The following is a 10,272-nucleotide window of genomic DNA, read 5'->3' as shown; positions in this document are numbered from 1 at the left end:
GGAAAGATAGTCTTTTTGATAAATAACACTTGACCAAATGGATTTCCATATGGAAAATAAACTGAATCATGAATCCTACCACATACCATGCATAAACCTAAATAAAAAAGTTAAAACAATTAAGTTTATAGAAGAAAACATACGAATATTTTCTTGGTTTGGGGATAGGTAAAGATTTCATAAAACACACAAAAAACACCATAAAAGAATACTTTGTTAAAATGGGCTTTTTTAAAATAAGAAATTGTATTAATCAAGACATGCTATTCTATTAAGTGTGAAGTAATAGAAGAATTTTAATACTTAATCCAACAAAAAACCTTATCCTATAAACAAATAAAGAACTCCTAAAAAGAAAGACACAACAGAAAAACGGGCAAATGACATTAACAGGCATTTCTCAAGCAGATATCCAAATGGTCAATAAGTATATAAACATCTACTAAGCCTTGGAACGTCTCAGGGAGTTATGAATTAAAACTACAAAATTTTTACTACATATATAGAAGAGCTAATATTAAACACACTAGTAATTTCAAGTATTGGTGAGGATATAGATCAATAAGAACTCTTGTATACTGCTGGTGGCAATGTAAATTGACTCAACCCCTTTGGAAAACTGGGAGGATCTACTAAAGCTAAGTAGGGAAATACCCTAACCCAGCAATTTCACTCTTGGATATTTAGCCAACAGAAATGCACATATATGTACACCGAAAGACACACAAGAATATTTACAGCACCACTGTTCATAATAGCCCAAAACCGAAAATTATCTAAATATCCATCAACAGTAGAATAAAGAAATAAACTGTGGTGTATACATACAAATGAGGCTATTACAAAGCAATGAAAAAAGAAAAATTGTTGCTATATGAATCAACATAGATGACTGTGTAAACAAGATTGTCAAATAAAGACAGACACTAAGTGCAAAAATAGACAATACTAATGAATAGATAATACTAATGAACTCAGAATAAGTTACCTGTCGGAGAGCGTGATGTCAGGAGGCATGAAGAAGGCTCCTGGATTGATAAAAATATTCTATATCTTGATCTTGGTATTGGTTAAAGAATGACTTCATAAAATTTCATCAAAATGATACTCAGAATTTATGCACTTCATAATATGCATGTTTTCATTCAAAGTTGTTTAAAGTTGGCATTATTATCAGTCCCTTCATTTTTAATTTTTAATTTTTTGGTTATTTTGCTTGTTGGCAAAATGAAGTTTCTAATAGAAATAGGTTCTACTTCAGTCTGCCTTTTAGTTGGGTTACAAAAAGTCACATTTACTTCCTTTTTCAATATAATTACTGAAGAATTGTCTTGATGTGGATCCTTTCGATATTATCAGAGCAATAAAAAGTCTAGCTGAAGTTAAAACTATCCCATATTCACAAACCAGAAAATTCTAAGATAGTATTTTTTCTTAAAGTAAATACAATTGATGAATTTTTCTGTATTAAGGTCCAGCACACTAGTTCCTATAGTTTGTATTTGGCAAAAAAGGTAAGAAAACTCGAGCTTCTGAGGGTTAGCATCTAAGTTTTAGCTTGAATTGAAAAGAGTAAGTCAAGGCAAGATGTCATCATAAGGTTATTGAGGAAATAAAACAAACTGTTAAATGTGAAGTGCTTAGAATATGATGCATAGCACAAAATAAATGCTAAAAAGTAACTGCATTTACTAATACCATTTTGAGAAACACTATAATATATCCTTATTCTTGAATTTCCTTCAAAATATAATAAATTAAATTTAATAAATAAAACCAGATACACTTTTAAGAACAATGTATGTATGGAATTAAGGGAAGATTTAATAGAATTTTAATGAAATGAGCTGAAGTGAAGAAAAGTACAGAATAGATTAAAATTAAATAGACTATACCTAAAATTTTTTGAAGTTCTAAATTACACCAATTGGCATTTAACTATGATCTTATGATTAAAATAACTGATGAGATAATCTGCAAGGATGCTGTTACTATAAAGATATTATCTTTGTATAGCAGCTTTTACATTTGCAAAGTTCTATTTCATTTTATCTTCACCATTACTCTAAAATAACTAAATCTGTTTAATAAGTTATTTATGTTATAAACTTATTAAATCTAGTGAAGTGACATAAAACAGAGCACCTGCGTTGATGACAAAATGGCTAATCACAAAACATCCAACAAAAAACACTGATCAATAACAGCACCACCATGTAAACAGAGTATGTGTGAAAATACTTTAAAAAATAAACACAAGGAATATAAGTGTACTTTTTTAAAAGCTTTGTGAACTTGTGGCGGGGGGGGGCGGTTTCTGTGGTTGTTTTAATCCTCACCAAGGGATTGTTTTTATCGATTTTAGAGAAACATGTCTGTGAGAGAAACATTGATTGTTTGCTTCCATATGCACCCCAACTGGGGATGGAACCTGAAACCTAGGTATGTGCCCTGACTGGGAATTGAACCCCAAACCTTTAGTTGTACAATGCGATGCTCCAATCAACTGAACCACCTGGCCAGGGTGGAATATAAGTGTATTTTTTGATATGTTTTTTTTTTCATTTTTTTTTTGTTCTTTTAGAAAGAGAAGGGAGAGATAGAAACATTGATGAAAGAGGAAACAGCATCGATTGCTGCCTCCTGCACAGCCCCTACTGAGGATCTTCTAGCCTGAAACCTGAGCATATGCCCCGACAAGGAACTGAACCATGACCTCTTGGTTCCTGGGTCGATGCTCAACCACTGAGTCACACTGGCCAGCCTACAAGTGTATTTTTAATAGAAGTAAATAATTTAAAAGCAATAGTATCTGGACATAATTTCCAGGGGTTTCTTTGGTAACTGCTAAAGACATCTCTTTAAACTTTTTACTTGGAAATAATTTCAAATTCCAGAAAGGTAATAAAAATAGTTCAAAGAACTCCTATATATACTTTATCCAGATTCACCAATTTTTAGCATTTTCATCATTTTCTTTATCATATATAAGCATATCTTTTGATCCACTTGAGAGTAAGTTATATATAGCATGCCCTTTTACATCTAAGTACTTCGATGTGTACCTCTTACAAATAAAGACATTCTCTTAAACAACCATAGCATCGTTACTTCAGGAAACCTAAAAATTGTAAAATATTTTTAAATTGTAAAATATTTTAATTAATGCCTACTCTCTAATTTTTTAATTGATCAAATAAAGTACTTTAGGATTTTCTTCCTCCTCCAGTAGAGGATCCAGTCCAGAGTCATATACTACACATTTTGCTGTCATATCTCCCTGAACTCCTTTAATTTAGAACAGTTGTCTTCAGCTAAATACCTTTTAAATTATCTTATCTTCACAAGATACTCTGCAAAGACAAGATTTTAAAAGTTGGGTAATCTTAAGCAAAATATATAGGAAAGCTTCGTTAAAAAAAAAAAAAAGAGGTTCAGCCCTGGGTTGGTGGTCAGTTGGTTGGAGCATCACCCCATATACCAAAAGGCTGTAGTTAGGGCTCAGGGTTCAGTCCCTGGTTGGGACACATATGGGAGGCAACCAATTAATGTTTCTCACTCACATCAATGTCTCTCTCTCTTTCCCCCTTTCTCTCTTTCTAAAATCAATAAACATCTGCTCCTTAAGATTATCCTCGAAGGCTATTCATAGACTCAAAAGGGACTATGTACCTCCATCCCCAACAGTGAGTGAGTCAGCAAGTTTCCAAATATATTAGTACTTTCACTTAAAAATAACAGGAAATCTCCATATATTAGGAAAAAAGAAACTGTATAAAAGGTATAAATAATCTTATAAAAACCTAAGATATTATGGTAACGTTAAATCCTGATAAAAAAAACTGAGAGTCCTACAATAATTCATTCTCATTCTCATTCTCATTCTCTCTCTCTCTCATTTTAGAAGAAAAGTAACAGAAGAATAGATTTCTCTTTATTTTCTATTTTAAAACACCAACACAAGCCAATGTAATTAGAATATATTACACTTTCCAGGATAAAGGTATAAATATAAATAAGTCATTGAAAGTTGGTACTGATTCTCACCTCCCTCTAATATCCTCCCACTCATCTCTTAAAACTTAGCATCCAATCTAAAAAAATACTTCTCCAACCACGTAGAGCAGAAGTCAGCTACTTATTCTCCAAAGGGTCACGTAGTAAATATTTTTGGCTTCCTGGGCCTAAGGTTTCTGATTCAACAACTTAACTCTGCCACTATAGCTTGAAAACAGCCATACACAATATATATATTAAAAAAATAGTAGCTGTTCCAATAAAAGATTTATTCACAGATGCTGATATCTGACTTTCATATAATTTCCATGTTCAAAGTAGTATTCTTAAGTTTTTTCTCAATATTTAAAAATTTAAACACTATTCTTAGTTCATGGGCCACACAAAAACAGGCAGCAGGCTGGATTAGTCGTGTGTGCACATCCTTGATGGAAAGACTTGCTTGTAAGCTGAAGCTGCAGTAGGTAAGTGGTCCTTTTTTACCTTAATCAACTGATTCTTTATATCTGAACCTAAAATCCAACAGGAAATAATTTTTATTCTACTTTTTAGTCATTTGTGAATTACTTTTCTTTATCTCAGAAAAAAAAAGAGTTATAAATCTTACCTTTAAGCAGTAAATTTGAAAAATTCCAGGAACTGCTAAAAATACATGTAGAATGAATAACTTTTTACTCCTAAGAATGAAAATTCTAAGGTAATTAAAAGTCATCAAAGAAAGTAACAAATCATGCCCTAAATATTTTTATAATACTTTGTCCTATGCTCCTTGCCAGATTTCAAACCTCATTATACCCAATAATTATGAAAAGAGAGAAAGAACAAAAAGATGGCATACCTCTTAGCTCAAAATGAAGGTTGAAGGTATCTAGTGTAACTCACCAAGTCCTAAAGAGTCATCTAAGAGGAATGCAGAATTTTCCAAAGGCATCTTACACTGTGACAGAATCAGCTTCTAAGTTTCGGCAGCTTTACAGGAAAAAAAATAAATAAGTCTTCTGTTAAAACAAAGGCAGCTATGGAAATAATGGTAACCAAATTCTAAGTATACTCCAGTATTTTTTCCCCATCCATGTATACAACATGAATTGGGGTCTCATATGTGCCAGGAATTGGAGATGTAGCTATGAACATGTCAGATCCCATCACACTCAGGGAGCTCAGTCTACAGGGCAATGCTAAATGGGATAAAAGGCTTTAAGAATCATGATGGTCTGAAGAGAAAGCATGGCAGATATGCAAATCAGTCTGGTGGAAAATGTTAAAGAAGGCCTCCTTATGGAGGAGCATTTAATGCAAGCATGAGTAGGATCTGGCCAAATAAAGTTAGGGAGAGGAGAGAAAAAGAACATATTTCAGCCAAAGGAACAGCATGTTCAAAGGGCCAGCGGAATATGGCGTTAGTGTGGAAGAAAAAGAAGTCCAGTATGGCTGCTCAGAGTAAGAAAAGAGATGAGAGAAGGCGTCTCTGAGATGATATGGGCAAGGGAGGAAAGTAAGAGGTGAAGCGGTCATACAGTGCTGAAAAGCAGAGCCTATTTTAGACCCTTATGACTTGACAAAATATTTGCCATTTTGAAGCTCATCCCAGCCCCAAAGCCTCAAGGCTTTGAGAAGGAAGCTGAGGTAAAGTCCTTGTGGAGGGTCCTTTCAGGGCCTGAAGAAAGACTCCCCTGAGACAACAAAGCCAGCCTCCCTCTGCATGGATGTATTGATCAACTGACCATCAGGGGCCCTCCAGCAGAATGATGGGGAAAAATCAGTCTCAGTATCATTTCCAATGACTAATTAATAGTTACCAAGCACTTTATTATGTGTGAAGCCCTGTTCTAAGTGCTTTATACGTATTAACTAATTCAATCTTCATAACATTACTATGAAGTAAGTACTATTACCTGGTATTTCCAGTATGATTCTATGAAACAGTCTAAACATTACCATTAATTTTTATTAATCAAAATAAAAATTATCAGAAATGTTAACACCTCTAACCACAAAAGCATTTTAATTTGCTATTAGAAAAATACTATTATAACTATCAATTAATAAAAATAAAAGACTTTTCAACTTACTAGTTTGGTTATTTCTTTTTTAACTAGAGCTTCTATTAAGAAGAGAGATGGAGAAAGTCTGTTCCTTGCTTCTTCAATAACTCACTATGATAGTTTCTACACACCCAATGGTGAGGGAAACACCAAATTCCTGCCCTAGTGGAGTTTTAGTCGTTGAAATATAATGAAGATTGATACCCTGTGGCAATTATATATTTACAACATATCCTGTTTTTTCAATGAATGAAGAACAAAACAAAAAAAACCAAACAGATAAAATCTGATGCATAACAACAACAAAAATCAAAACCTGAAGGGAGAGGACTGGGAATAAATTAAAAAATCACCTGCTAAAGGTGAACAAAGAAGAAGAATAAAAAACTGCTCCAGTGAGTAACATACTAAGGAAAAATGGAAAAGAATCCTTGCTCAAAAACCACAGAGAAATTGCAGTAATCAATGCACTATAATGAAGGTCCTTAAAGGAATTAAACAGTTATGAAAATAAAAAGCAGAAGATTCAAGACTATAATGTAATGATGAAAGATTAAACCTTAATCCAGCAGTCTTTACATGGGGCCAGATGGTTTTAAGGGGATCAATTTTCAGATCTTTGATTTCCATAGTTACCAACCAGTTACTAGAATTAATATCAAGGTCAGAGCATCACACTGGTCTCTCCTTTTCTACACTTTATTTTATAATTATCTTCCCGTTCACAAGATAAAAATATAATGCTCACACATCTAAAAATCTCACTATAATGCACTTCCCTGAGATGCAGAAACAACCAAAAGACCAAAGAAATCATTGGAAATATTGATTTGTGGAAGAAGGGTAACCTTTAATGGAATCGCCAAGGTGGTCCTGTCTTTCCTTGCCACATACATTTTTGTTAAAGGCAATTCCTAATATTAAAAATGACATATTTTGTCCCCAATACAAATTTTTGATTAAGAAACTGACCTGAGATAATATCTAATAAAAACAGTGATGATAAATATTGAAGACAGCTACAACTTAGTTCACCCAATTAAAAGCTTATGGCCAGACATCTTACATGAGTTATCTAGAGTTATTTAGAATTCAAGATCTGGGAAGCAACTTGAATTAGAGCTCAAGATCCGCACTTTACCCATTATCAGAGAAATGAGAAAGAAGTTAGTACATTATACCAATCACTTTCCATGATTTCAACGAGTTAAAAAGAGGCCTAGCTTCAAGCAAAAGTAATATACACCAAAGTTGTTTCACATTCTCTTGAACATTTATTGAGAAACATTTTTATTAACTTTTGCCAAAAGAATACTGGACACAGTAAATCCATGTATTTTTTTGCCTGGACAATTATTACTCTGCTCAGTTTTTCATTCCTACATGGACGGATCTATCTATCTATCTACCTACCTACCTATCTATCTATCTATCTATATCTATAAAAGCCTAATATGCAAATGGTCCCTGCAGGAGTTCGAACGGGAGACCAATCGCTCACTATGATGTGCGCTGACCACCAAGGGCAGTGCGGTACAAAGATAGGCCCCGGCTGGCAGCCAGAAGGAAGGCCCTGTCAGTCAGCAGCAAGGCCCCAATCAGCCCTGATTGCTGGCCAGGCCTAGGGACCCTACCTGTGCATGAATTTTGTGCACCAGGGCTCTAGTTAGATATAATTTGGAAGGAATATACTGTAATTTCTATTGTAAATGATATACTTAAAAATTATCAATAAATCTTTTGTAAACCTCACACTTACTAATGGCCAAACATCTCTGTTTATTTTTAATTTCCATTGGAAACAGTCTCATTCTAACATGTGTAATACTCATTCATGGATACATAAATTCTATGGAAAAAGCAGTCCCTTCTGAAAAGATATATTTATGTTTAGTAACTGTTTATAATAAAACAAACCAATATTTATGATGTACTCATAGTAATTATAATTCAGAAGAAAATGTTTTAACATTTAGACCATTATGTTCACAGTTAATGAAAACTTTAAATTTCTATTTATATTCATATTTTTGATACCCAGAAGCATTTTTTCAAGTGCTGAAAGAAAAGAACTGCCAACCCAGAATCCTATATCCAGATAAAATATCCTTCAGGACAGGGGGAAATGAAAAATATTCGAAGATGAAGGAAAACTAAGAACTTGCCACCAGTAGACCTACCCTCAAAGAATGATTAATGGAAGTTCTTCAAACATAAAGGAAATGATAAAAGAAGGAATACTGGAAAATCAGAAAGGAAGAATGGAAAGAATAAGAACATGGATAAATACAATAGACCTTCCTTCTCCTCTTAAGTCTTCTATATTATCTTTGAGGTTAAAGCAAAAAGTATAACACTGTGTAATATGATTCTCATTGTATGAAGAGAAAATATAAAAAGCAATTATACTAGAAATGGGAGGCGGGCAAAGTGGACTTGACCAGTAGACTGTGATAAGCTATCCTATAATAAAAGGGTAATATGCAAATTGATCCTAACAGCAGAACAACTGCTCAACCAGTTACTATGAGGCACACTGACCACCTCTCAGTCCCGTTACCTGGCCCGCAGGCTCCCATTGCCCAATGGCAAATGGGGAACTGGGGGTGGGTGGTGGGGGACGTGGGCGGCACCAGGCCAAGGCCCCCACCCCGCCAGTCACCCCACACACAGAGGGAAACTTGTGGCAGGGGCGGGCTGGCAAGCAGGCGGGAACAGCTGACCTCTCAGTCCCTCCCCCTGGCCGGCAGGCTCCAATCAGCTGATGGCGAGCGGGGTACTGGGGGTGGGGGATGCGAGCAGCACCAGGCCAAGGCCCCCGCCCCACCAGTCTCCCCACACACAGAGGGAGACAGTGGTGTGGGCAGGGCCGGCGAGCAGGCAGGAACAACCAACCTCTTGGTCCTTCCCCCCAGCCAGCAAGCTCCAATTGCCTGATGGCAACGGGGAACTGCGGTGGGTGGTGGCAGGGGTTGGGGCTGGCTGCAGTCAGCTGAGGAAGATGGCCCTGACCACAGGCCTGTCCTAGGGACCGTACCTGCGCACAATTTTCATGTGCCGGGCCTCTAGTGTATACATAATATAATGCCTAGAGTAAACACAAAATAGCTATTCAGAGAAAAAGGAGTCAGAACATCCTATATAAAAAAACCTTAATATGCAAATCGACCGAACAGCGGAACAGCTGGTCACTATGATGCGCACTGACCACCAGGAGGCAGATGCTCAATGCAGGAGCTGCCCCTGGTGGTCAGTGCGCTCCTACAGAGAGAGCGCTGCTCACCTAGAAGCCAGGATCATGGCTGGCGAGCAGAGCAGTGGTGGAAGGCGCCCCTCCCGCCTCCACAGCAGTGCTAAGGAGCAGCAATCAGGCAGGCAGTAAGAAGCAAAGGGTCCCAGAATGCAAGAGGGATCCCCCTGCCCCGCCACTCCAGTGCACAAATTTTGTGCACCAGGCCTCTAGTTGTAAATAAATTGAGATCGAATTCTAAAAAACGTTCAACTAACCCACAGGCTTCTTTTTCCTCTTACTACTACTGAAAAGGGATTTAAAGTACAGGCTATTATATTCCTAGGCAGGACAGGTGTTGCTCAAGTTTGAATACTCTGATGAGTCACATACTCTAGGAGTAGAATTTTCAAAACACTTACACTATTAGCTTTGACATTACTCTCATACATTGCTGATGGGAGTAGAAATTGGTACAATTTTATGAAGAACAATATATCACCATCCTAACAAAATTATAAATGTTCTTACCCTTTGGTCCAGCAATATAATGAGTTATAACCAACATTCTAAAAATGAACAGGATAGGAAAAAAACTCATACAGGACACCTAGTAATGAAAAGGATATTTCCTAAAACTATCATTTCAGGTTTGTGTTGATGAATGTGCATATATATGTACTGGGTGACAACATAAATATATTTTTGACTATAGGTTGTGGTCATGAAGTTTGGAAGCCATTGTTTCAGCTCATAAAGAAAGTCTGGGACAAAGGACAGCTGACACGTTGTTGGCAAAGGAGGGTTCAATTCTAAGACGTGAAGAAGTGAAAGGTAAGCAGGCATATAAAGAAACAAAGCAAACACAAGGTAGTATGCTATCAAAGTACACAGAGCCATAAGGAATCATGGCCTATCTGGGGGTGAATGCAAGGGAGAAGAGGACGGGAGAAAATTTATGAGAGAAGCATAGAAGTATAA

At 36.1% G+C, this 10,272-nt stretch overlaps 1 protein-coding gene across 4 annotated transcripts in view; it reads right to left on the bottom strand.

The window, feature by feature from the left end:
* Positions 1-10,272, bottom strand: part of CLOCK (clock circadian regulator) — a 153,301-nt gene that overhangs the window by 110,769 nt on the left and 32,260 nt on the right. Inside the window, exons 2-3 of one of the 4 annotated variants that reach the window (XM_015560091.1) lie at positions 4,856-4,986; positions 989-1,028 (exon numbers count right to left, since the gene is read on the bottom strand). The gene's annotated coding sequence lies outside the window, so the exon portion shown is untranslated. The remainder of the gene's footprint in view (positions 1-988; positions 1,029-4,855; positions 4,987-10,272) is intronic. The other 3 variants (XM_015560092.1, XM_006757797.2, XM_006757798.2) reach the window with 3 other exon arrangements.

This window comes from Myotis davidii, unplaced genomic scaffold, assembly GCF_000327345.1.
Source record: "Myotis davidii unplaced genomic scaffold, ASM32734v1 scaffold173, whole genome shotgun sequence".
In the NCBI taxonomy this organism is placed as follows: Eukaryota; Metazoa; Chordata; class Mammalia; order Chiroptera; family Vespertilionidae; genus Myotis; species Myotis davidii.
This window is presented reverse-complemented; position numbering and strand designations above follow the sequence as displayed.